Raw genomic sequence first — 24,823 nt, forward strand, 5'->3', positions numbered from 1 at the left:
CGGCCCTCTGGTGTGATGAACGTGGTCAACAGCATTGAGTCTTGATGGAGTGGTACTTGCCAAAAGCCTGATGTCGCGTCAAGCTTTGTGAAGACTCTGGCACCTTCCAGCTTGGCCAGCGTCTCATCCACTGCCGGTAAGATGTGTCTCTCTCTGATGACGCTCTCGTTCAAATGAGTTAAATCTACGCAGATGCGTAGTTTCCCAGACGTTTTCACAATAGGGACCATGCCTGCGCACCATTCAGTTGGTTCTTCAACACGGGCTATGACCTCCATTTTCTCCATCCGGTCTAGTTCCTCTTTAACTTTGGCCCGGAGTGGGATGGCTACACGTCGTGGGGCGGAGAGGGCATAGGGTGGTGCATTGTCTTTCAGCTTAATTTTATATTCACCTTTAAATTTACCTAGCCCTGTAAAGACATCTGCGTAGGTTGAGCTGAAGTGTGTCTCTGCATTGTCTATGCTGTGGAGCTGAGGAATCATCTGCAGTCTGCGAATGGCTGGCAGGCCCAATAAGGGTGTGGTCAGGTCTTTCACGATGAACACCTCCTCCTCAATTTTTCTGTCGCCTCTCTGAATGACAGCATGCACTAGCCCTTTTACATCCAGAGGTTGACTGGCGGGGCCCAGCAGAGGTCTGTGTGTCACTGTGTAGCTGCCGTATTTCTCTTGTGTGTATTCTGTTTCTGGGATGGCAGTCACAGATGCCCCTGTGTCCACTTTAAAGCACATCGGGCCACCATTCATGGTAAGCATTTCAGTCCATGTAGTTGACTGTGGATGGTCAACAGCTCCCAAATAAGCCGCCACATAATCCTCCTCAATGGATTCCAGGTTTAGAGCTGATCTGCACACAGATGCAAAGTGTCCCCTCTTTTGACATTTTCTACATTCAGCATCTTTTGCTGGGCATTCAGTCCATACATGTGTAGGGGTTTTGCCACACTTCCCACACTGCTTTGGGTTGGTTGAAGCATGCTGAGGCTGAAAACGGCCAACACGTTGAGCAGAATTGTTCCTGTAAGCATGTCTCTTGCTATTGTAAGACATTGTATCTATTTGCTCCGGTGAGTCGGCTGACCGGAGAACAACTTGCTGCTTTTTCACCTCTTCTTGCTGCCTCACTTGAACTATGGCTGTAGCTAAATCCAATTTTGGGTTGAGCTGCATTTTTTCAGATAATTTCAGATCACTTATCCCGACAACAATCCTGTCTCGGATCAACTCTTCCCGCAAGGCTCCATATTTGCAATGTTCTGCTAACTTGTGCACTGCTGTGATAAAGTTCTCTGCAGATTCGCCAACTTCCTGATTTCTTTTATTAAACTTGGCTCGTTAAAATATTACGTTATGCACGCCTACAAAATGTCCATCAAAAGCATTTTTCACCTCGTCATAGTCATTTTGTTTATCCTCAGCCAACTGCAACGAGCTCAGGATATCGTCAGCTTTATCACCCATTGTGTAGATGAGAGAATTGACCTGGTAGGCTTTGTCTTTTTCTTTCAATCCAGAGGCAAGCCTGAAGCGTTCGAATCTTTTTATCCATGCGGGCCATGAGCTTGGCTCGAAGTCGAAGGGTCCCGGTGGTGGGATGGTAAGAAGGTAATCCATGCTGTGTGCGAGTAGTTTACCGCTAGCTTGTTGTTAGCTTTCACCGTCAAACTTTCCTCTAGCTCCGGACGTCACCGTCTTCACTCTCCACACCGTTAAACTACTCCAACTAGTTGTCTGTACCACTAGACTCTGTCTGTCGCGGGTTATTAGCTTCTGACACCACGTATTGTTCCTATATATTTGTTACTTAAGGACACAACGATCAGGATGTAACTCGACAACTTTATTGTGACTCTTCTTCACGTGTAACATCACATCATATAAACAGTGCGCCACACCTGGCCCTAGCCGGCCACTACACTTTCCTACCAATATTTAACTTAAAATGTGGAAAACAGAGACGGGGGACTAGAAAAAACATTAAAAAAGGCTTATGTCCAAACTTGTAAACTGGAGGCTTGGACTGCTGAGCAGACTTCTAAAGGTTAGCAGCAGGTAAGGCAGGGGAATATTGTCAGGTTCATTTTCAATCTAGAGTTTAGGATGATTCAGAGCTGGCAGTTGAACTGGAACCTGAAGACCAACCAGGCTAATAAGAAGATTTCAAAAACGTATAACTTGGCTGTAGAGTTTCTACCAAAGAGAGTGACTGAATATTCTGATAGAATGAGTCAGCAGGCCTGGCCACTAGGCGAAAAGCAGAATTAGTGTCATGGGAAATCTTATGGAAGTTACCTGATCCCCTGAAGTTAGTGCCTATTTACAGCACATCAGCACAGCGTTCTTCCGCGACATTAACCAAAGGGAAGCGGAGTAAACGTACCTCGGAGAGGGGGTCTGGAGAACAAAGGGGAAGAGAAGTGGGGGGGGGGGTTGCGGAGCCGCGGAGTGAAGGTGTTATCTAATTAGCTTATGACTCACGGCGAAGCCGCTCCTGAGCCTCTCTCGATTCCCCATTGGAGGAAACCAACCCGGAAAGTCACTCGTGATTGGCTGGTAGAAGTGTTGCCATTGGTCACCCTGGATCATTGCAGCACACACGTGGGGTAAACCCCTCCCACACAATATTAATAATAAAAATTAATATATATATAATAAATCATTATTTATTAGTAAGCCTTTACCAAAAGCAATGCAGTTAATTAAGATTATACATTCATTCATGTGATGCTTGATGTTATACAGTGCCTTGCATAAGTATTCACCCCCCTTGGACTTTTTCCCATTATGTACTGTTACTAACTGGAATTCAAATAGACTTAAATAAACTTTTTCCCGTTTGATCAACAAAACATGCATAGTACTTTGGAGGTGCAAAATAAATTTTATTGTGACACAAACAATAATGAGAACAAAAAAGTTGACATCTGTTGGGTGCATAAGTATTCACCCCCCTGTGTCAATACTTGGTAGAACCCCCTTTCGCTGCAATTACAGCTGCAAGTCTTTTGGGGTATGTCTCTACCAGCTTTGCACATCTAGAGATGGAAAGGTTTGTCCATTCTTCTTGGCAAAAAAGATGAAGCTCAGTCAGATTGGATGGAGACCGTCTGTGAACCGCAATCTTCAAGTCTTGCCATAGATTCTCTATTGGATTGAGGTCTGGGCTTTGACTGGGCCATTTTAAGACATTAACATTCTTTAATCCAAACCATTCCTTTGTAGCTCTGGCTGTATGTTTAGGGTCATTGTCCTGCTGGAAGATGAACCTCCGCCCCAGTCTCAAGTCTTTTACAGACTGCATCAGATTTTCTTCAAGGATTTCCCTGTATTTGGCTCCATCCATCTTTCCCTCTATTCTGACCAGTTTCCCTGTACCTGCTGAAGAGAAGCATCCCCACAGCATGATGCTACCACCACCATGTTTCACTGTTGGGATGGTGTGCTCAGGGTGATGGGCAGTGTTGGGTTTTCGCCACACATAGCGTTTTGCATTGAGGCCAAAAAGTTCAATTTTGGTCTCATCTGACCAGAGCACCTTCTTCCACATGTTTGCTGTGTCTCCCACATGGCTTCTGGCAAACTCCAAACGGGATTTTTTATGGATCCCTTTCAACAATGGCTTTCTTCTTGCCACTCTTCCATAAAGGCCAGATTTGTGGAGTAGACGACTAATAGTTGTCCTGTGGACAGATTCTCCCACCTCAGCTGTGGATCTCTGCAACTCCTCCAGAGAAACCCTGGGCCTCCTGGTTGCTTCTCTGATTCATTTTCTCCTTGTCCGACTCTTCAGTTTGGGTGGACGGCCTCCTCTTGGTAGGTTTGCGGTTGTGCCATATTCTTTCCATTTTCTTATGATGGATTTTATGGTGCTCAGAGAGATGTTCAAAGCTCTGGATATTTTTTTATAACCTAACCCTGCTTCATATTTCTCCACAACTTTATCCCTGACCTGTTTGGTGAGCTCCTTGGTCTTCATGATGCTGTTTGTTCAGTAATGATCTCTAACAAACTCTGAGTCCGTCACAGAACAGGTGTATTTATACTGAGATTAAATTGCAGACAGGTGGACCCTATTTACTAATTATGTGACTTGCAAATGTGACTTGTGAATGCAATTGGTCGCACCAGATCTTTGTTAGGGGTTTCACAGTAAAGGGGGTGAATACATATGCACTCAACACTTTTCAGATTTTTATTTGTAAATAATTGTGAAATCCATGTAATATTTCCCCCCACTTCCAAATGATGCACTATTTTGTGTTGGTCCATTACATAAACTCACGATGAAATAAATTTTAATCTGTGGTTATACCATGACAAAATGTAGAAAAGTCCAAAGGGGTGAATACTTATGCAAGGCACTGTATGTGAACATATTGTACAGGGAAGAGAAAACATGAAAGAGGTATATGTTGAGTCAAAACTTTATTTACATACAGCACAAATATTGTACAAACACAAGTGGCCTAGCCAGTGAACAACTAATCAGGTGAAGCTTGAAATGTCTCTTTGCAGCCTCTGGGTCATATGTTCTTTGTGGGACTCTGTCCGAATCTGCCCCAGTGTGTAGACATCTGTGGTGTGTAGACGTCTGTGGTGTGTAGACGTCTGTGGTGTGTAGACGTCTGTGTTGTGTAGACGTCTGTGGTGTGTAGCTGTGAGATCCAGTGTAGCCTCTAGTCTTATTTGAACTGTGGCACACAGGTCGGTGAGCTCCTGGCTGTGGAAGGATGGATCCATGTCATCTGTCCCACTTCAATCAGCTGTAAACACAATCAGTACAATTAGCACAGTTCAATGACAACATACACCTACACATGTATCTGAAAAATGATTTAATGACCGGACCCGCAGCTTTGCTTTCCCACGCACTCATCTTCTCCTCCAGGGAAACAGCGTCATGTCGACTTCAGCAAGTTATTTATCCCGAAAACAGAGTCACTCGTACGGAACAGACTTCACACGATCCTCTCATGTCTGCGGCAGATGCACTCTGCATTAGTGATGTGTCGGTCGTGAACGATTCGTTCGTTTTGAACGAATCCTTACAAGGACTCGGGAGTAACGAGTCCTCTCAAAGAGAGATTCGTTCATTTTCTCGTGGCCGCGCATCGGGACTGTTGCATAGGCTGATGCAGGTCACGTGAAAAAGGATCCAAAGACTCGTATCCGGCAGATAAACGAATCACTGATCCGAAGACTCTGTTGGCAGAAGAACGAAACACTGATCTGAAGACAAGGTCGGGAGGTGAACGATTCGTTCATCTGCCGGGTACGAGTCTTTGGATCATTTTCTACGTGACCTCCATAGGCTCAGAAGAGGAAACAGTTACCTCATTCCCTTTCGCGTGACCGCTGTTAAAAAGCAGCCATGACTGACAGCTTTTGTGTGGCAGATCATATATTTTTTAAGAAAACCTCCTCTATTAAATACAGTAAAACATGACAGTTTGTTTGGTTTTAAATTGTCATTTATTGTCACACTGGCATTTAATTATCACGGGAAATAATTACACTGCACTAAACTGTAAGTGTAAATGTAAAGTGAAAATAACAAATAGGGCTGAATAGGGCTGAACGATTAAGATTTAATATGCGATTCTTTTATTTTAACCTCTCTTTCCCCCCCAAAAAAATAATGAATGATTTAAATATGACCAACACAATATTAGATACTGTACAATATTCTTTCCCACATTTTTATTTGAATGCGGCGTTGTTATAGTCAGTGGATCAGCAGCAGATTAAGCTCTGTGTCCGCGGATGCGGCGGGCCAGCTGGATATGCTGGCAGCGTGCGGATCAGCAGCTCCGTAGATTCCCGTTCATGTCCGGGTGGACGTGCAGCGGTATGGAGGTGCCGGGCGATTTTCCCGTGCGCCGCCCGCACCGCGGTCACCGGCGAGATGAGCTCGCTCTGTGTGGCCGACAAGTCGGCCGAAGACTCTGTGGGCAGATGAACCCGATCATTGATCCAAACACACGGTCGGGAGTTGAACAATTCGTTCATCTGCCGGGTACGAGTCTTTGGATCGTTTGCACCCCCCCCCCTTGAAACGAACGAATGACTCAAAAAGAGATTCGTTCATTTTACTGAACGAGATTCAAAGAACCGACACGGTAAAAAGATCCGAACTTCCCATCACTACTCTGCATTCACGAGGCTCTGATTGGAGGAGCCCATCAGGTGATGACACAAACGACTGACGTAAATTCTTCAGAGTAAAGCTTCACAACTGTCCTTTTCATCTTAAAGCAGCGGTTAAAACAGTTTTTTTATTTAAATTTGATATGGGATGAGTATTTGACTGAGGACCCGTTTATTCTATCTGGTTTTAAGTTATTGTACTTACCGGATTTGTGCTGTTCTGTGTTTCTACCCTCATAGTTGAATGCACATATTGTAAGTCGCTTGGATAAAATTGTTTAGTGTTTTAATGGAATACTGAGAAAGTTTAATAAGTTCAAATTATGAGGGAATTTCCAGTATTTTGGGAGGACAGATATCTTTATGGAAAGCCAGTGGAAGTTTGGAACTTACAGGACACAGACACATCATATCCAACATCATTTCTGCCTGTTGAGCGGATTGCTGGTAGATGTGTGGTTAACACATCCCCTGTGCATTTAACCAGCACAATTGAAAAAGTGACTGTAATCATGCCACTCTGTACAGTGGTTGAGATTTAGGATTATGTTTTGGATAATAATAAAATGCTGAAATAATATGCATTGTTTCAATTTTTTTTCATAGCATTGATTTTGCTCATGGTATACAATGTAATTAATTATAGCACACTTACCTACTTAAGATCAATTTACAATTTCAGGTTTTATATTTATTTTAAGCTTGGTGTACTTACTCCAGAGAGTTTAGAAAAAGGTGTTATCTGCTCCAAGGGAAACTATCCTGATTTGCATTTGTAAAGCGCAGAGCATTGGCATTTGCATGTGAAAGCCTCCCCTAGGCTTAGGAGAAGGGGGTCACCTCCCAACATTCTTAGGCTTGTAAAACGGCAAGACACTGGTAACAGAAATTTCTCCAAGAATTTCCTACGACATTAACTGCCACAAATTCTTCTTTTCATGCAGTGGGCAGGTTGATCTGGATGGATCTCAGGTGTGCAGGTAAGTTGACAGGAAGCAGGACACTGAAAGCCACATCTAGCAGGAACACACACAAACACTCCGACAGGACCAGGGACGAAATGGGGACAAACAACTCTTAAGGAATTGATAACAAATGATTGATAGCTTCATCGCTTTCACATAAAGCTGAAACACAACCACAGTGTCACATAGTCAACCTCTTTACAAACTGAAATTTGGATCCACTAATCGAGGAATCTGTTGCCTTCATTCATTCATTTTTGTCCAATAGACAACCTGAGACAATAGTTTGAGTTAGTAATATGAGGTATACTATTACAGACCTTTTTCTTTATATGTGCTTTTGTTGCTGTAGCTTTATTCTAACAAAAAATGCTGGTACACTGTAATGTAGAAGAGTCTGCTAATGGATTTTTACAATGTTAAGAAATTAAAAGATGTCATGGATGTCATGGCTAAAAAATACTGTATAGGCTGCATCTGAACAATTCATAGTTAGGGAACTTAATCTATAGAGACAAATACTATTTCAACACAAAGTATGGAATCTATTAATCGTCAGGCGTTTTAGATTTGTGTTCATTTTTGGCACTATATGAGCATCCTCTGTGGACGCATATATTACTCACAGGACTTTACTGAATCTGTGTGCATGGATAAGCTGACCAATTACACATCACTGCATCGTAAAACATATCAGTGGGACATACATTAGAGTTACACTTTTTAACGTCTGGGCTGCCGTCCAGGACTGAGTCACAAAAAGATTAAAACAATCCTCAAATTATTGTGAAATTACTATCCAAGGCTATTAGCCAAAATGACGTTGCCAAGACTTTCCAACAAATAACAGGAGGAGAAAACACTGACACGGTAGGTCACGTCTCTGAAAAAAGAGCAGGGTAATATTTTGTTACATTAGCTTGTAATGTAGAATCTGCACTGTAGTCAGCAAGAGCAGCAGAGGAGAAACTTGGAGAGAAAATACTGTCCCCCTGAGGAAAGAAAAAAAGTTTAAAAACCTCCCTGTAATAAAACGCAGGAGATGAGCTGATGGGGAGATGGAGAGGTGAGAGGGAGTGGTGGGGAGGGTGAATGAATAGCAGAGAATGATTATAGTGGATGTCTTATCACTCATATTCCTCAGTAGCTCTATTCCCAGCCCCATGCCTGTCCTAACACTGGTCTATCCTTCATCGTCAAGCAGCCAGAGTGTGTGTGTGTTCGTGAGGATGCCTGTGTGCTCCACATGTTTGTGCTTAAACCTGCCAGTCCAGTGTGTGCATTTGTAAAGTGTGCCTTTTGCATATTTGCACAACTGTGTGCATGTGTGTCTCGTTGTGTGCACATGATCTGACGAGCCTGTCAGAACTGCGGACCGCCCTGAAAATCACTTCATTAATCTAGAACGCTATACATTCATCTCCTGGTTCCTGTTTAATACTCCGGGTGTGTGCAGGGTGTCAACATGCCCTGCTTCAATAGGAAGGCCACAATCAGCGAGGAAAAGAGAGACAGAGCGAGAGAGAGAGAGGGAGAAGAGAGAGAATGAAGGAGAAAAGAATGCGCAAAGGTCAAATGAAGAGTCAGAGTGAGTGCTCATGAGGAAAGAAACAAGAAAACCAGAGTGGGAGAGAGAAGTGAGCCAAGCAGACAGATGGATAAACACACAGATTAAGGTGGACAACCTAAAGAGAAAGAACATAGCAAGAGACAGAGACAAAGATAACTCGGAGAGTGAGCAGGCGAGTGAAAAAGAAAGATAACACCGGTCAAGAGGAGAGAGAGGAGCTGAGAAAAGAAATGACATATTGCTGTATATAAAGGTGGCAACAGCTGGCATAGTCTGCTGTTGTCAGGGCCTTCGTGGCACTGGAACTGTAAAGTTCCCTGCCAGTGCATCCTTTAATAGCCAGGGCTAAAGACGGACTGCCAATATGGCCGGCTGAACAGCCAGGGCTAAAGAAAGACGCAAACAGAGGAGCCATGCAGGGACACACTCAGGGATTTTAAAGGGGAAAGCAGCTGGGATGGCAGTGGTAGGGAAGGGGGTGTTGGGCTGTTGGGGTGTTGGGGTGTTGGGTTGGTGGGTAGAGGCCTCTGGGACACCCTGCCAGGGACAATGTCACCTTAATGTTATGTAAAAGCAGGACGGCAGCCTGTCATTGGACATATACTTTCCTCACACCTGTCCCATACTACTGTCCCTCGCTGTTACTCTATGGATAGGCTGTAGTGTATGTTCCACTTGGAATTGTCAGCTCATACCGATATTTATGTTGTAATTATATTGTTAACTTTGTCTTCTTCGAGTTTTCAAATGCACACTTTTTTTTGTGTGCTTTTGCCTTTTAAGACATAAAAAAATATGTGGTTCTTTGATAAAAAATCTAAGATAAAAGCTTCTGTACATCAAAGATTTGACTCTGAGGATCACTACAGTGTAAAATATTCAATAAATAAGCTTGAAATGTCCTATAAACAGCAGACAGGATAGAATCCAGCACCTGTGGTCTCGCATTTTGTTCTCAGATGTATCATTAAAGCATTTTCAGTTTCATCCCTTTGACTGGCTTCCTCTCCATTGTGGTATTTAGACCCGTATGATGAACAAAACACGAATGTTGTCATGAAGCTGAGGGAAACTAAGACTCTAAGTTTGAAGGACGACACTCGCTGAAGAGTTTTGAAGCGCTGCCTCCAGGTAGTGTCTCAGAAGCATTGGGCTGTACCTTTCCATATTAAAACTAGTAAAAGCTACATTCTCTTCTTTCACGGTTTAAAGAAAACAATGAATTATGAAACAATGTGGGGAGAAAACAGTTCCAGTACCAGCAGACCCTCCCACTTCCCAATTCTATTACTTTTAGTGTGTGTCCAAGCAGATATTGGACCCATAGAATTAACATCAGCAACATAAGACAGAGCAGAAGCATCACACTGCATGATCAGTAATGTAGAAGACACCCCTTACACAAATATTGCATGTGTATCCAAGTATGCTTCATTTAACCTCCTCAAAAGGAACCAATGTGCTTGAAATCAATAAGAAAACCACCAGCCTTAGTCATTACAATCTACCATATGGCAAGTCTTCTTGTTTCTGATTACATCAAACCACAGAGTAACCCCCACTTTATCCTATAACGTGAGTGACTTAGACCGGCTATGCTGACAACATTACACTGATGGTAATTAATGAGGATCATTTGGGGGGGGGGGGGGATCAGGGCAGGTATGAGATGAGGCTGAACTGCATTGTCCCTTTTGCAGAAAAGAAAACTGTCCATTGTCATCTAGCTTTCTGGACCCATGTATTTTGAATCAGTGTGGCATTAATGATCCTGAAGTAGTAACCCAATGTCTGGCTTTTGCCCACAAAGCTCACAACAATAGAGGTAGGCTGTCCACCATCTTTTGAGATCCTGTAAAAAAAAAAAAATGCTGGATAATGAGTTTTCGTGAACTGGGTTTGATAACAATGGCTAGAAGGCTAAGGTCAACATTGTTCCATATGGTCACAATGATCTGAAGTTGTCGATACTCCGAAAGGGCAACTGCAAGACAGGCTTTCCTGGAGGCGTTCATCTTGTTTTTCAACTTCCGACCAGATTTACCCATTTGAACTATTTGGCCATCAGGTCGCCCCCAAACAAGCTCCTACCTTATCATGTTCTCATGTTCTTATCCTCGACATAGTGGTCATAAACAAGAACAAAGGCTTATAGAATAGATGCAATGACTCAGGGCTGCGATACAACTTAAGTAATACAGCCCTAGTAAGGATGTATCTCTGGGTTCTCTTTAAAGTTTGTGTTTAATCCAATTCCAATAGGTCTCAGTTTCCCCTTAACTTTCAAAAAGCCCATCAGATACATTCCTCACAGCGACTGAGAATGATGCATGAAAGGGGAAGTGCAGGTGATGGTTTCCCAGCAACTCAAAGGCTATTGAGCACTAAAGACAAATATGTACAGCAGTAGGAGAACTGCCAAGCTCTAAGGGCATGACATTTTCACTCTTCTGGTTTCCTGAAATCACAGAATTTGGCTCTGTGAGGGTCTGATAACTTACTGTAATCCTTTCAACCAGGGTGTAAATGCTGCCCATCCTGTCTATGTTCAGTCTGTGATGTTTTCCCTGGGTCTTTTCTCGCTGAGCTTTCTACCTCAAACTCTTTCACAAATAACAAAGACCATGTCACTCTTGGTGCTGTCTTTAATTATTTTCCTGCCACATTTCCCTACAGCCAGCTATCAGATTAAATGGGACGTGTTGGAGAGAATGCGTGTGATGTGCTGTGTGGGATTACAGTATGTGTGTGTGTGTGTGTGTGTGCGATTGTGTGAGGCTGCATATGCCCAAGTGTCTTCCTGTATGTTTCTGTGCGTGATGTAGATGTGTATGTGCTACTGAGAGTTCATGTTTGTGTGTCTGTGTTCATACTGTGCTTATGTGTGCGTGTGCCAGGGATGTCCTAGTGCTCCTATTGCGAGTGATGAAAATGTCATCTTATCAACATTTTCTGTCAGAAGAGCTCCGTGAATACTGATGCATGGCTGCTCTGCACTGAGAGCCTCTTGTGGTGTGTATACAGAGAGCCAGTCATTGGTTGTGAAGGCTCTGCAGGTTCTGGTGGAGTGTGTGTCCTTCTTTAACAACAATAAAAAACTGTATACTGACTGGACTGGAAATAAAGAAATACTGACCCAGTTTGAGTTGTGTCTTTTTCTGTGTTCAAAATGTCCGGCTCATTATCTACTTATCAGTATGCCGATGGAGGGGGGGGGGGGGGGGGGGGGGGGGGTCTCAGGAGTAAACTTTGTTAGAGCAAAATCTTCTAGAATTTAAGTCAATGGTTAGTCCTTCTTCAGACGTAACAAAACAATAGACAAAAACCCAAACACCCAAATAATCACAGGTTCTGTTTCCTTGAATTCCTCACGTGAATAGCGGGTGTAAACACAGCAGCATACACCCTCTGGCAGTGGCCAGGTTCCCACACCACTGGGGTTACAGAGACCGGAGCAGATCGGGTGTCATGTTTCATTCCCTGTCACTGCATGAAAAGAAGAATTTGTGCCAGTAAATGTCGTAGGAAATTCTTGGAGAAATTTCTGTTACCAGTATCTTGCCGTTTTACAAGCTTGACAATGTTGGGAGGTGACCCCCCTTCTCCTAAGCCTAGGGGAGGCTTTCACATGCAAATGCCAATGCTCTGCGGTTTACAAATGCAAATCAGGATAGTTTCCCTCGGAGCAGATAACACCTTTTTCTATACTATTTGGAGTAAGTACACCAGGCTTAAAATAAATATAAAACCTGAAATTGTAAATTGATCTTAAGTAGGTAAGTGTGCTATAATTAATTACATTGTATACCACGAGCAAAATCAATGCTATGAAAAAAAAATTGAAACAATGCACATTTCAGCATTTTATTATTATCCAAAACACAATCCTAAATCTCAACCACTGTACAGAGTGGCATGATTACAATCACTTTTTCAATTGTGCTGGTTAAATGCACAGTGGATGTGTTAACTACAAATCTACCAGCAATCCGCTCAACAGGCAGAAATGATGTTGGATATGATGTGTCTGTGTCCTGTAAGCTCCAAACTTCTACTGGCTTTCCATAAAGATATCTGCAGAGTTATGGCTCCCTGTGCAGTGTTGTGCATGTCGCGCATATTTTTCGCGAAGAGTGAGCTTTACGATCAGTTTTCATATGTTGAACGTGCACTTGAGGGAACGTCATCCACTCTATGCAGCATCTACCACTGCAGTGAGAATTGCCTTGCGCCTTGAACTATGTTATTTTTTTACTCAGTAACGGATGTAATTTCCAATGTAGCGAAGTACAATACTTCTGTCAAATTCTACTTAAGTAAAGGTAAAATTACCCATTTCAAGAACTACTCAAAAAATTACAAAGTACACAAAAAAACTACTCAATTACAGTAACGTGAGTAAATGTAATTCGTTACTTTACACCTCTGCTGAAGAACTACCCGCGGCTGAAGACCCAGCCACGGGTTGCCGACCCCTGGCTCTTCTATGCCTCTGCGCCACATCGGTGAGATGCACCACACAGTTTGAGAATCACTGCGCTTCACAGGGCCGGCCCTAGCACATTTGGCGCTCTATGAAAGCTTCACTCCTGGCGTTCAACGTTCTCATAAAAATGAATGTGTGTAATGAACACGTTCTTTTGAACAACACTGCCTGAAACTCAATAGCTGGCCTACCTGCCTCGGCCTACCTGCCTCGGCCGCCTGCGAGCGACTCTTCGGCTGTGCTGGATGCTGTTCACTGCTGCTCAAACTCAACAAGAGTTTGTAGACTAGTGCTCTAAAGGTGGACCAAAGTTTAACCAAAAGTTTAAATATACAGTGGGACAGCTGCATTTTAACTTTTTTATTTTATCTGTCATGTGGTTCATGTCTTGACATGTCCTCCCCAAACTTCTTAAATGTTGTGTTGACATGTTTAATGTCATTGCACTTATATTTGTATAATTTATTTATTTTTGCACTTTATAGGAGCGGCCCCCATCAAGTTGTTGGAAGTAACTAAGTAACTTTTACTTAAAGTACATTTTAAATGAACTACTTTTTACTTTTACTTGAGTAGATTTTTAGATGGGTACTTTTACTTGTACTTAAGTAAATTGTCATCAAAGTACAGGTACTTTTAATTGAGTACACTATTGCAGTACTTTTTACACCTCTGCTTAAAACCAGAAAGAATAAACGGGTCCTCAGTCACATACTCAGCCCATATAAAATTTAAATTTAAAAGCTGTTTTAACCGCTGCTTTAAGATGAAAAGGACAGTTGTGAATTTTACTCTGAAGAAGTGACGTCAGTCGTTTGCGTCATCACCTGATGGGATTGTCCAATCACAGCCTCGTGAATGCAGGGTCTGTCTGCCGCATTCATGAGAGGATCGTGTTCCGTACGAGAGACTCTGTTTTCGGGATAAATAACTTGCTGAAGTCGACACGACACTGTTTCCCTGGAGGAGAAGATGAGTGCGTGGGAAAGCAAAGCCGCGGGCCCGGTGTGGAGGAGTCGAGGCGGAGAAGACAGGCGCACAGTCCCTGAATTAAGGTGAGGCAAAGCTATTGCTAACTGCTAAGCTAACTCTCAGATTTGAAACACGTGTGAACCACTGTGGGATTAGCGCGACAGTTGCTAAAAGTATGTAGGGGAACACCCAGAGGGTGGACATATTTATTTATGTGCAGCCCCTGCGTTTACAATGGGACATCAATCCACCCAATAGCACCACAGAGCTTGGCAATAGGTCCAGCCAATCAGTGACTGGAGATTTGGTGCGCTGGCGAATGGAGAGAGTGGAGGGGGCGGGACAAAGAGTGCGGAAAACGGCGACAGAGACGATGGCGGCGCCCGGAGAAACTCACACTTGATAAGGAGTAAATGACAGCGGAACCAGTCGGTTAATTATAATTTTAGCTCTAAGTTTGATAAAGTTTGTTAAGTGTGTTAGTGTCCGTGTTGCGGAAGTATTACGGTTGGAGTGAAGAAGGAGTTTACACCACCAGCACTGAAGATTCCCCTGTGACGCAGTTCGAAGTATAGCACGTTGTAGCGTGAGGCGAAATATCCTCGCTAGTTAGTAAAGTTTAGCTAACCACTTAGCAACTAGCTCGTCGCCAACGTCGGAGACTTCACCAGGCCAAGGACCGCCAGCCGTTTCGCCACTGCCGCCCTGGATGTGCCCGCGGCGTCGGGGACTTCACCACGCCGGCCAAGGAGGACAGCTAGCAGTTTAGCCACCGCAGCCTTTGATGTGCTCGCCGCGTCTCGCTCCCTCTCCCAAGCTACCGACAGAGGGTTTGTTTGTGAGTATTACCCTGCCACATGTGACACCGCATCGTCAGCGAGCAGCAAAGTGTCCGGGACGGTAACATCCATTTTGGGATTAATTCAATTCTCTTTGAGGACCGTGGCTCAACTACTTTGGACTTAACGTGTAAAGCAGTGAACATTGAGTGAACAGACTGTGAAAAACATTGAACTTTGAATGTGAAAGATATTTGTGGTTCAAAACAATCTTTTGTTATGGGTTTCAAATGAATGTAACTGAATGTCTCTGCATTTAGTTATAAGAAAGTGTTAAGTTTGACTTTGAGTTTATTGCATTTATGCATACCTGTTGCTACCTTTTCGGTTATAGGAACTCACCGGTGAGTAGGACAGGTGTCTTTGTTTAGAGAGAGAGAGTTGTCTTGAGCAGGGGAAAGAGTTTCAACGTGAAACCATTGTTTTATTTTTCAATTAAATAATAAACTTTTATTTTTTTATTTTAAATCCTATGGTTTGTTCCACCTGTTACATATTGGCGTCCACGAACGGGATACATACCTAGTCACAACCCCTCACTATTAATCTCAGCCCTGTTTAGTCATTAGTCAATGATGCGTTAAAGGAGCAATTTGATAAGCTGCAAAATAAATTTGCAGAGCAGTCAGTGCACATGAGGGAACAGATGGTTCTACTAGAGCAGGCTAGAAATGACCAGAGGGAGGCGCTAGTGATGGCAAAGCAGGTCATAGAGCAGAAAACCCCAACCACAGTATTCATACAAAGAGACAGGAAATGCCCAGACTTCAGCGGCTCTCAAAGTCAAGGTGAAATGTGTATTGAGGAATGGATCGCAGCACTTAAATCGCACTTTGTAGTATGCAAAATCCCTGACGAAGACAAAGTCGAATTAGTCAAGCAACATTTAAAGGAGGAGGCGAAAGTAACATTGAAACTGATGGTTGAAGATGATACGACTGACATTGTTTATGTTTTCAAAATTCTGAGAGAGGTATATGGAGACAAGGCCCCAGTGGGCATCAGGCTAAGGGAATTTTATGATAGGAAACAAATGGCAGGTGAGAGGGTACGGGCATATGGATACGACCTTCAAGAGAAACTTCGCCGTTTAAAGCGTGATTCCAAGTGCATCTCTGATCCTGACACCATGCTAAAAAAACAGTTTGTGCTAGGTCTCAGAGATGATCACCTTAGAAGGGAAATAAAAAGACAGGCAAAAGAGCAGCCAACACAGATATTTAATTTGTTGATGCAGTCTGCCATTGATTGGTCAGAGGAAGAGGAGACCTCTCAAGCCACTCGTGACAAAAGCCACACTCGTGGTGCTGTTAGCAGTGTAGTTACAGAAGAAAGACCTTCAGCCTTGTCTTTACAGGCGCTACATGAATCCTTCCAGAAATTAGCTGCAAGACAAGAGGAGCTCTACAGAGTAGTACAGGGGCCGGAAATGCGAAACACCGCCAAGGGTATTCAGCAAAGATTTCCTCAGAGAGATGAGACTGGGCAATTGATTTGCTACAACTGTGGTGAACCTGGACACATAAGTAGGGAGTGTAGAAAAGGCCAGGGAAGGCGACGTCAGGCAAATGCTTTCGTGTCTGACATGACCAGTGCAGACCATGATGGTCAGGCAGAAGGAACCATCAGTACAGCTACAGTAGGCCCCTTCACGCCCACATCCATATTTGTGACCGAGCACAGAGCCACACCCATGAGCGCCTTTGGCAACTATTTCACAATTGATGTCATTATAGATGGTGTGAAAACATGCTGTTTACTGGACACTGGCTCTGAGGTCACCACGATGTCTGAAGGCCATTTCAAGAAACACTTCATGGGGAAGGTGCTATCTCCAGCTAAATGGGTAAAGCTAACGGCCACAAATGGGCTGGACATCCCTATCCTCGGGTGCCTCTACACTGATGTTGAATGTTTCGGAAGGAGGTTGACTGGAAAATGCGTATTTGTGCTGCGGGACAATGCAACCAGTGGAAAGGGGCCTGGCGAAGTGCCAGGAATACTGGGGATGAATGTCCTGGCCGATCTGCGCAGCCTGTTCAATGATATGAAAGGGGTCCAGCCAATGAATCGACACAGGCAGCCGGTTGGGGCGGGGAGCCTACGCCGTGTCTTCGTAAAGATGGAAAAGGAAGAACAATATGTGGGCCCTAGGGGTCAGATGGGGTATGTCAGAGTGGCCGGCCGTCAAGCAGTTGTGCTGCCTCCACGCAGCGAAGTGGTCATTGAGGGTTGCTGCAGGGTCCCTCCGAAAATGCACTGTCAGGTACTAGTTGAGGCTTCGCCAACCAGTAGCATGCCTCATGGACTGTTAGTGGCCAATGTGCTGACACAGGCAGTAGAGGGAAAAGTGTCAGTTAGGCTGCTCAACACACGAGACGAACCTGTTAGGCTGCCCCCCAGGTCGAGAGTAGCAGAATTGAGTAAGCCACAGAAGGTATTCCCCAAGGACATCCTGATGTTTGAAGAAACCAACGGAGAAGTTCCTGTCCAAGCCTTGGAGGGTGCGGTTGCTCGTGAGAGAGGATGCCCTGGATCTCTGGCTGTTCCCGTCCAGGCTAACATACAAGGGCTCTCACCCCCTGAAATTGAACTGAACCAGCTTCTCCAGAGACATCGTGACGTGTTCTCCCAAGGGGATGGAGATTATGGGTACACTACCACAGTAAAACACAGTGTCCCAACGGGTGATGCCCATCCCATTAAACAACGACACCGTAGGTTTCCACCTCATGTGTTCCAAGAGGTTAAGAGCCATGTGCAAGACCTTGTAGCTCAAGGCATCTTGAAAGAGAGTTGAAGTCCATGGGCTTCCCCGGCAGTCATGGTTATGAAAAAAGGATGGGTCAGTCCGGTTCTGCTGTGACTATAGGAAGTTAAATAGTGTGACCCATAGAGATGCATATCCACTCTGTAGGGTGGAAGAATCCCTAGATGCTTTGGGCCAGGCACGCTTATTTTCTTCACTAGATCTTACTTCAGGTTATTTCCAGGTAGCTGTTGAGGAGAAAGATCAGGAGAAGACAGCAGTGACAACGCCTTTTGGGCTGTTTCAGTGGACGCGTATGCATTTTGGTCTGTGCAATGCCCCAGCAAGCTTTCAACGCCTCATGGAATCAGTCCTTGGCGATTTAGCATTCGATGTTCTGCTTGTCTCCTTAGACGATGTGTTGGTATTCTCCAAGGACTTCACCAGCCACCTGGAGAAGTTGGATTTGGTTTTTATGCGTCTCCAGAACCATGGCCTCAAGTTGAATCCAAAGAAGTGTTTCCTCCTTAAACAAGAGGTTAAGTTCCTTGGGCACGTCGTTTCCACAGCAGGGGTCCAAGTGGACATGGAGAAAGTCAGTGTCCTTGAGAATTGGCCCACTCCGCGTTCTGTTAAAGATGTTAGACAGGTGGTAGGGTTCATGTCCTATTATCGCCGCTTCGTCCCTCAATTCGCACAAGTGACTAAGCCCTTACATGCCCTGATGGGTACCTTTTAAAAAAGGAGACAAGAAAGCGCAGCACCAGTCTTTCTCATGGAACGAAGCATGTCAAATAGCTTTTGATAAGCTAAGAGCTTACTTGATTGCTCCTCCAGTGCTTGCTTACCCCGACTACCGAATTCCTTTCATAGTCACAACCGATGGAAGTTGCCAGGGGCTTGGAGCCGTGCTAAGTCAACGCCAGGATGGCATCGAGCGGGTGATAGCATATGCAAGTCGGGGCTTACGGGGTTCAGAGAGGAATGATAAAAATTATAGCGCATTTAAATTAGAGCTCCTCGCGCTGAAATGGGCCATCACAGAGTAATTCCGCGACTTGCTAATGTAAGCCAAATTTACGGTCGTCACGGACCATAACCCTCTCCGGCATTTGGAGACCGCTAACCTTGGGGCCGTTGAACAGAGGTGGGTGGCCCAGTTAGCAGAATTCAACTTCGAGGTCCACTATAAGCCAGGGAAGTCTAATCAGAACGCAGATGTGCTATCCTGCCTACCTGTGACGATCGAACCAGAGACCGAAGACACTGGTAAAGACTTCCTGGTGATCAGGGAAGACGAAGTGAGAGCTAGCTTGTGGCCTGCTCGTAAAGACCAGGTTAAGGAAGCAGGAAAAGTTCAGGTTGTCCAGGCCGCCCAAGAAACCAGAGTTTGTGGTTATAGTTGGGAAGAGGTTCGGGAACTCCAGATGAAGGACCAGGATCTTGGACCTGTACTGGAGGCTGTGAAGATGGGTATGAGGAAGTGTGTGGACAGTGGGAACGTTTGAGAAGTCGCTACAGCAACCCATTTATGAGTCTCACCATGACCACGGTGGTCACTTTAGTGTGAAGGGCACTTTGGCCAAGTTAAAGAGGGGCTACTATTGGTCTTCAATGTCCAAGGACGTCAAGGTATGGGTGCAGAAGTGCAAAAGGTGCATCCTAGCCAAAGATGTATTCCCGAAGACACAAGCCTCAATGGTCTGCAGCAATGTTACGGTTCCGTTAGAGGTCCTGGCCATGGACTTCACCTTGCTAGAGCCATCTACTGGTGGGTATGAAAACGTCCTGGTCCTCACGGATATGTTCACACGATTTACCGTGGCCGTGCCCACCAAAGACCAGACAGCTCGGACCGCCGCTCTAGTCAATACTGGTTCGCCTGCTATGGGTGCCCCGCCCGACTTCATAGCGACCAAGGTCACAATTTCGAGGCCGGCGTGATAAAGGAGTTGTGTCATATATATGGCATTGCAAAAAGCAGAACAACGCTCTACCATCCACAGGGAAACGGTCAGTGCGAAAAGATTCAATCGCACAATGCACGACATGCTGCGGTCTCTCCCAGCTAACAAGAAGAGGAACTGGAAGGAGCACTTGCCTGAACTGGTGATAGCCTACAATAGCCACGTGCATTCATCTACAGGTTACTCTCTGTTCTATTTGCTTTTTTGGAAGAGACGCGCGACTCCCCAGAGATATTCTTGGGGGAATGGATTTCGAAGATAGTGGGGCAGAGAATCTGGATGACTGGGTGTTAAATCATCATCAGAGACTGCGGATGGCAGCTGATGCAGCAAGGGAAGCGATGCAAGATGCCTCCAAGCGACGAAAAAGGCTGTATGATCGGCAGGCACGTGGGGCACTTATCCGGTCTGGAGACAGAGTTCTGCTGAGGAATCATAAACCACGTGGCAGGAATAAGAAGTGGGAAGCAGACCCCTATCTTGTCATCGCACAGAACTATCCAGACATGCTGGTGTATACTGTCAAGCCTGAGGCTGGTGGCCCTACCAAGGTGGTACACAGGGATCAAATGAAACCTTGCGTCTTTGAGACTCCAATGCCAGCCAACCCCAAACAAGAGCGTAGACCCACATCCTATGATTCAGAGTCTGATGCCTATGACATAGTGTGTATTCCCCGTAGCTATCCCCACACACGACACGCTTCCAAGACTGATGGGGAGGAGGTTAGGAGTAAACAGAGCGAACAGGGTGGGATTTCAAGCACTGGGGAGGGCAGGTCACATGGGGGCGTACAGTCAGATGAGGCAGATATATCTGGGGATGATAGTGAGGATATTCAGAGGCCCGCCAGACCCCACAGAAGCACCAGAGGTCAGCTCCCTAGCAGGTTTAAAGAATTTGTACTCAAATGAGTGTTCAACTGTTTTTTTTGTTTTCTATTATGGGTATGATTTCATGTAATGTGTGTGATGTTCTTGATGAAATTGTGTTCTACATGCTGAAAGGTACATATGTGTTAAAAAGAAAAAAAAGAGAGAGCTTGGACTCTTTGGACTACTAAGGGACCCCAACTTGTGGAGAGGTCTATGATGTGGCAGGGTTTGAAATGGGGGAATGTAGGGGTACACCCAGAGAGTGGACATATTTATTTATGTGCAGCCCCTGCGTTTACAATGGGACATCAATCCACCCAATAGCACCACAGAGCTTGGCAATAGGTCCAGCCAATCAGTGACTGGAGATTTGGTGCGCTGGCGAATGGAGAGAGCGGAGGGGGCGGGACAAAGAGTGCGGAGAACGGCGACAGAGACGATGGCGGCGCCCGGAGAAACTCACACTTCATAAGGAGTAAATGACAGCGGAACCAGTCGGTTAATTATAATTTTAGCTCTAAGTTTGTTAAAGTTTGTTAAGTGTGTTAGTGTCCGGAAGTATTACGGTTGGAGTGAAGAAGGAATTTACACCACCAGCACTGAAGATTCCCCTGTGACGCTGTTAGAAGTATAGCACGTTGTAGCGTGAGGCGAAATATCCTCGCTAGTTAGTAAAGTTTAGCTAACCACTTAGCAACTAGCCAACGTCGGAGACTTCACCAGGCCAAGGACCGCCAGCCGTTTCGCCACTGCTGCCCTGGATGTGGCCGCGGCGTTTGGGACTTCACCACGCCGGCCAAGGGGGACAGCTAGCAGTTTAGCCACCGCAGCCTTTGATGTGCTCGCCGCGTCGGGGACTTAGCCGCAGCGCCATTACAGCCCTGGACGGTCCGCAGCTCACTTGCCCTCTCTTGCTCCCTCTCCCGAGCTACTGACAGACGGTTTGTTTGTGAGTATTACCCTGCCACATGTGACACCGCATCGTCAGCGAGCAGCAAAGTGTCCGGGACGGTAACATCCATTTTGGGATTAATTCAATTCACTTTGAGGACCGTGGCTCAACTACTTTGGACTTAACATGTAAAGCAGTGAACATTGAGTGAACAGACTGTGAAAAACATTGAACTTTGAATGTGAAAGATATTTGTGGTTCAAAACGATCTTTTGTTATGGGTTTTAAATGAATGTAACTGAATGTCTCTGCATTTAGTTATAAGAAAGTGTTAAGTTTGACTTTGAGTTTATTGCATTGATGCATACCTGTTGCTACCTTTTCGGTTATAGGAACTCACCGGTGAGTAGGACAAGTGTCTTTGTTTAGAGAGAGAGAGAGTTGTCTTGAGCAGGGGAAAGAGTTTCAACGTGACACCATTGTTTTAATTTTCAATTAAATAATAAACTTTTATTTTTTTATTTTAAATCCTATGGTTTGTTCCAACTGTTACAATTAGAATAAAGCATCGAGTGCTTTAGCGGAGCTAGTGCATGTTTAAATAGGTATTAACTAATTAAATCGAACCGTTTGATTTCGGTTAGTTTTTTCTCAAACGTAACTTTTCTCGTTTTTTTATTTTTGTAGGAAGCTCTCTGTCTCTTCACAGCTCTAATGAAAATGGCCGGCGGAGCGAGGGTATGACTAAAGATGTGCTGTGCTGTTTAAAATACATCCTCCAGCTTTACTTTATCTGATCTTTTTCGTCATTGTGTTTTCACAGCCTGATTCCCGCACACAATGACGCAGTCACTGCACATTACGCCGAGACTCGCTGAAAGTCCACATTTGCAGTGCGGGCTAACGACGCCATTGTACGTAAGTATCTGTTCAGGATTTTTTTAGGAATTTTGCTGTGGATCTTCCAACGGTGATGCAGCGAGGCTATTTCCGTTCATTAATAATAAACTCATGTTACTCATGTTGTTTTCCAGCTGCCTGTACTATGACTTACCAAGACCCACTATGAGCCAGTGTGAAGGAGCTTCCAGTTCATCCATACGGACCTTGCATCAGCACTGAGGAGTTCAGGAGTCGGCAGAGAAGAAAGGTGGTAAGGTTAGATTCATTAAATCATTTTTCAGATACATGTGTAGGTGTATGTTGTCATTGAACTGTGCTAATTGTACTGATTGTGTTTACAGCTGATTGAAACGGGACAGATGACATGGATCCATCCTTCCACAGCCAGGAGCTCACCGACCTGTGTGCCACACTTCAAATAAGACTAGAGGCTACACTGGATCTCACAGCTACAAACCACAGACGTCTACACACTGGGGCAGATTCGGACAGAGTCCCACAAAGAACATATGACCCAGAGGCTGCAAAGAGACATTTCAAGCTTCACCTGATTAGCTTTTCACTGGCTAGGCTAGTTGTGTTTGAACAATATTTGTGCTGTATGTAAATAAAGCTTTGACTCAACATATACCTCGTTCATGTTTTTTCTTCCCTGTACAATATGTTCACTTATAACATCAAGCATCACATGAATGAATGTATAGTCTTAATTAAGTGCATTGCTTTTGGTAAAGGCTTACTAATAAATAATGATTTATAATATATAGTACTAGTAACAACTATATATACATTTTTATTTTTAATATTGTGTGGGAGGGGTTTACCCCACGTTTGTGCTGCAATGACCCAGAGTGACCAATGGCAACACTTCTACCAGCCAATCACGAGTGACTTTCCGGGTTGGTTTCCTCCAATGGGGAATCGAGAGAGGCTCAGCAGCGGCTTCGCCCTGATTCATATGCTAATTAGATAACACCTTCGCTCCGCAACCCCCCCCCCCTCCCACTTTGTTCTCCAGACCCCCTCTCCGCGGTGCGTTTACTCCGCTTCCCTTAAGTTAATGTCGCAGAAGAACGCGGTGCTGACGTGCTGTGAATAGGCAATAACTTCAGGGGATCAGGTAACTTCGATAAGATTTCCCATGACACTAATTCTGCTTTTCACCTAGTGTGTTTCATTTAGTCAGTTCTAACATTTTCTGTCTTTTCAGTTCCTGGTGCCTGGTTCATTTATAATAGGATGCCTGTTTTGTTTCCTTTCGCTGCCTTTCCTAAGTCCCTTTAATTAGTCGGTTTATGCCATTGTCTACTGCCAGATTGTCTTGTGGCCCTTGTGTACATTATTTCCAGTGTTTTTGCACTTTGCCAACCTCTAGCTTGTTTCTGATTGCTTTTCCCGGACTGACTTCCTGTGTTGGATAACTTAAATGAATAATTAACGATTAGTGATTGGATTGTAACAATGTCCTGAGTGAGTGAGGCTGTTTTTGTTTTTAGACATGAACTCTAGAAATTGTTTGCACAATTAAGTTCTCTGCTTATCTATGAACAAAACAGCAGGAGATTCCCTGGTCAGACATGCTCAAAACAACAGAAAATCAAATTTTCTTTCCAAATTTACATCTTCATCAGTGCCTTATATGAGGCACTGGTATTTCTATTCTTAATGTTCTATTCCAGTGGTTCCCAAACTTTTTACAGTCCTGTACCCCTTCAGACATTCAATTTCCAGCTACCCCCCCCCGTAATTTTTTTTTCAGTTTTGCATATGTCGCAAATGTCATGAACATACCCACTCGCTCACAGTGAATCCTCTAGGTAGTCTCCAGCTGTGTTCTCACATTCAGACATTATCCAGATTTTTGCATTCTCACATACAGCCCCATGCACGTTTTCCTTCTGACATGGACACAGAAGGCGTGTTGTACACAGCGTCACATTTTGAAGCAGTAGAACAACTTCCTCCTCTATCTGGTCTGATATGAAATGTACTTGTCGATCTATTCAATATATTTGTCTTGAGACATTGCTTACAGTAATTTTTGTCTGTAAAAGGATATGATGGTGCAACAGGCGACCCAACTCCTGTTGAAGAAAAAATGGTTGGTGCCAGCTGTTGCAGCAGTTCCTCTCCAACGGACTGAAACTCCCTGAAGCAGCTGTGATACAGTTTAGGCTTTTTAACCAAAGCACAGTGAGTCAAACTGGGGCATCAAAATGCTATTTTGTGCATATTTGTATTTTTCTCTGTTGATGTGTAAAGGCCTGAAGCTACTCCCTTCTGAATATAATGGTCTTTTATACTGCCACTATATTGTGAGGGATATACACATGCAACTGATATCTCATTTTGCAATGTAGGTATAGCTTCTAGATTTATATCATTTCTTTTTTTTATTTCACATCCCAGAAATCACTGAGGCACGAATAGTGACCCACTCAGTCGATGAGACCCAT

At 44.4% G+C, this 24,823-nt stretch overlaps 1 long non-coding RNA gene across 1 annotated transcript; it reads left to right on the top strand.

Moving 5' to 3' along the window:
- Window positions 1–22,215: 22,215 nt before the first annotated feature.
- LOC128442627 (uncharacterized) lies at window positions 22,216–22,958 on the top strand. Its single transcript, XR_008338856.1, has 3 exons — window positions 22,216–22,382; window positions 22,499–22,617; window positions 22,709–22,958. It is a non-coding gene; the product is annotated as an uncharacterized LOC128442627 (long non-coding RNA).
- Window positions 22,959–24,823: the final 1,865 nt, after the last annotated feature.

This window comes from Pleuronectes platessa, chromosome 6, assembly GCF_947347685.1.
Source record: "Pleuronectes platessa chromosome 6, fPlePla1.1, whole genome shotgun sequence".
Classification (NCBI taxonomy): domain Eukaryota; kingdom Metazoa; phylum Chordata; class Actinopteri; order Pleuronectiformes; family Pleuronectidae; genus Pleuronectes; species Pleuronectes platessa.